Source organism: Pongo abelii, chromosome 2 (genome assembly GCF_028885655.2).
Source record: "Pongo abelii isolate AG06213 chromosome 2, NHGRI_mPonAbe1-v2.0_pri, whole genome shotgun sequence".
NCBI lineage: Eukaryota > Metazoa > Chordata > Mammalia > Primates > Hominidae > Pongo > Pongo abelii.
The window spans coordinates 9102316-9105889 of NC_085928.1; the positions used below are offsets into that span (position 1 = coordinate 9102316).

The 3574-nt window shown below is 48.1% G+C and overlaps 1 pseudogene; it reads left to right on the forward strand.

Annotated features, from left to right (window-relative positions):
* The first annotated feature begins 806 nt into the window (after positions 1 to 806).
* Positions 807 to 3016, forward strand: LOC100460584 (POU domain, class 5, transcription factor 1-like; annotated as a pseudogene).
* The last annotated feature ends 558 nt before the right edge of the window (positions 3017 to 3574 follow it).

The following is a 3574-nucleotide window of genomic DNA, read 5'->3' on the forward strand; positions in this document are numbered from 1 at the left end:
ACACTACACATTCATATCTATTCTTAGAAGATATTAATCCCAGAAATTCAGGCTGAGGTTGGGAAAAGTAGGTTCCTTATCCTTGGGAACCTGTTTACTTACCTATAAAACCAGAGTGTAGTAAATAGGAATCCCTGTCCTGGCTGCCTAGCCAGGTTGTTAGGAGGAAAGAGAGATTTGGTGTCCTATACTAGCATTCAGAATGACTTGTGATGGGACACTGTGTTTGCAAGGCTGGGGAAAGCGGGCTGTGATACCTACAAGTGGGAGTGTACATTTTTACAACTCCATGAAGAGGCAAGCTGGCATATCTGTTAACGTAACATTAATCTTTTGTACCAATCCTTTGATTAAGCACTTCAGGGCCAAGGAAACTATCTTACATATGTATTCCCCCATGTGCACAGACAAATGTAGAAAGAGGTACAGTTTAGGGTTGTTTGAATGGCAAAAGCATGGAAGCAAACTAATTGTTCATAAATAGGGAACTGGCTTGATTTTTGAAAAATGACACATCAAGCCTGAGCAACATGGTGAAACGCTGTCTCTACAAAAAATACAAAAATTAGCTGGGCGTGGTGGCAGGCACCTGTAGTCCCAGCTACTCAGGAGGCTGAGGCAGGAGGATCACTTGAGCTGCAGAGGCGGAGGTTGCAGTGAGTGGAGATCGCACTACTGCACTCCAACCTGGGTGACAGAGTGACACCACATCTCAAAAAAAAAGACACATTTGTGTAACAGGAATTCTATGCAGCCCCTCCCACAAAATAAAGTAGTACTGTTGTGGAATAAGTTCCAAGATTTATCACATATAATTATAATTATGACTGTGTTTGGCTGCAAATAACAATGTAGCCTTCCATAGTGCAAATAACAATGCAAATTACATTGCAAATAACAATGTAGCCTTCTATAGTGGCTTAAACAGACAAGGGTTAATCTGTCTCAAGCAATAAGTGGCAGTAAGGGCAGGCACATCTGAGTCTTGTATGGGGCATTGGTGTGTTGTCAGGAATGCAGACTCTTTTTAAAATTTCAAAAGCCTTAACAGGTCACAGTGGCACATGCCTGTAGTCCCAGCTACTCAGAAGGCTGAGGCTGGAGGATCGCTTGAGCCCAGGAGTTCCAGGCTGTAATGAGCCATGATCATGCCTGTGAATAGCCCCTGCACTCCAGCCTGGGCAACATAGCAAGACCCCATTTCTAAAACAACTTTTTTTAAAATTTAAAAACTTTTTGCCTCATTTCACCAGATCCCTGGCTTGGGGAGCCTTCCTTCCCCATGGTGAGACACCTGGCTTTGGATTTCACCTTCTTGCCTCTTCCAGGTGGTGGAGGTAATGGGCCAGCGGGGCGGGAGCTGGACCTGGCTAAGCTTCCAAGGCAGGAATCGGGCCGGGTGTTGGGCCAGGCTCTGAGGTGTGGGGGTTTCTCCTGTGCCCCCCACTGCATGAGTTCTATGGGCAGATGGCATACTGTGGGTCTCCGGTTGGAGTGGGGTAGTGCCCCAAGGTGGCTTGAAGACCTCTCAGCCTGAGGGCGAGGCAGGAGCCGGGGTGGAGAGCAACTGTGAGGGGCCTCCCTGGAGCCTCACACTGCCCCAGCTGGTGCCATGAAGCTGGAGAAGGAGAAGCTGGAGCAAAACCTCAACGAGTCCCAGGACATCAAAGCTCAGTAATTTGCCAAGCTCCTGAAGCAGAAGAGGATCAACCTGGGATATATCCAGGCCCATGTGGGGCTCACCCTGGGGGCTCTTTTTTTTCAATGTTTATTTATTTATTTATGTATTTTTGGGACAGGGTCTCTCTCTGTCGCCCAGGCTGGAGTGCAGTGGCGTGGTCTTCGCTCACCGCAACCTCTTATTGTGCCCAGGGGTGTTAGAGAGAACGCCACACTTTGAGACGAATTAAGAGTCCTTTATTAAGCCGGCGGCCAAAGAGACGGCTAACGCTCAAAATTGTCTTGGCCCTGAGGAAGGGGGTTGATTAACTTTTATACCTAGGTTTAGGAAGGGGAGGGGAACTCAAATGCAATAATTCTACAGAAGTAAAAACATGCAAGAATCAAAAAAACAAATGGTTACAAAGATAAACAATTTAAAAGACAAATGGTTACAAGAAGAGCAACGGTACCAGGTGCAAGGCTTTAAATGTTTCATTATAATTAGATATAGGGGTTATGCCGGACATGAACCCAAGGCTTTATGTTGTTATCTCTTTGAGAAAAATCCTGGGAACTTCATACATTGTTGATGCTAGTACCTTATCAGTTAATTGGGCTCCCTTGAAGTGCTGAGGATCTGCTTACACAGGTTAACTCCTTGCGGAAGGGGGTTGGGTAAGGAGCCCTTAGTGTCTTGTAAATTAAGGGGTCAATTAGAGTTTGTCCGGCTTTCCCAGCTAGAGACAGTCTTATTTACAGGAGAAGCAAGGCTAGGTGATTAAAGAGACAAGCAGGACAAAATTCAAAGTAAGGAGTTAGAGTAAAAACAAGGGTAGGCATTTCACTCTGCCTCCCGGGTTCAAGCGATTCTCATGCCTCAGCCTCCCAAGTAGCTGGGATTACAGGCATGCGCCACTATGCCCAGCTAATTTTTGTAATTTTAGTAGAGACGTGGTTTCTCCATGTTACAGGCCAGGCTGGTCTTGAACTTCTGACTTCCCACCTTGGCCTCCCAAAGTGCTAGGATTACAGGAGTGAGCCACCACGCCCAGCCTCTGGGGGTTCTATTTGGGAGGTGTTCAGCCAAACGACCATCAGCTGCTTTGAGGCTCTGCAGCTCAGTTTCAAGAACATGTGTAAGCTGCCTCCCTTGCTGCAGAAGTGGGTGGTGGAAGCAGACAACAATGAAGATCTTCAGGAGATGTGCAAAGCAGAGACCCTCAGGCAGGCCGAAAGAATAAGAACCGGGGCCAGTCGCGGTGGCTCACACCTGTAATCCCAGCACTTTGGGAGGCCAAGGAGGGAGGATCATGAGGTCAGGAGATCGAGACCATCCTGGCTGACAAAGTGAAACCCTGTCACTACTAAAAATACAAAAAAAAAATTAGCCGGGCGTGGTCACGGGTGCTTGTAGTCCCAGCTACTCAGGAGGCTGAGGCGGGAGAATCTCTTGAACCTGGAAGGCGGAGCTTGCAATGAGCAGAGATCGCGCCACTGCACTCCAGCCTGGGCGACAGAGCGAGACTCCATCTCAAAAAAAAAAAAAAAAAAAAAGAACAAGAACCGAGTGAGAGGCAAGCTGGAGAACTTGTTCCTGCAGTGCCTGAAACCCACGCTACAGCAGATTAGCCACATTGCCCAGCAGATCAGCCACATCAGCCAGTGTTCCCACAAACCCACACTGCAGCAGATCTCCAGGTTGGGCTGGAGAGGATGTGGCCCCAGTGTGGTTCTGTAACTGGCACCAGAAGGGTAAGTGATGAAGCAGTGACTAAGCACTACGAGGATTTTCAGGCTGCTGGGTCTCCCTTCTCGGGGGGCCAGTGTTCTTTCCTCCAGCCCCAGGGCCTCATTTTGATACCCCAGGCTATGGGAGCCCCCACTTCACTATGCTGCGAGGGGAAGCCTTTAC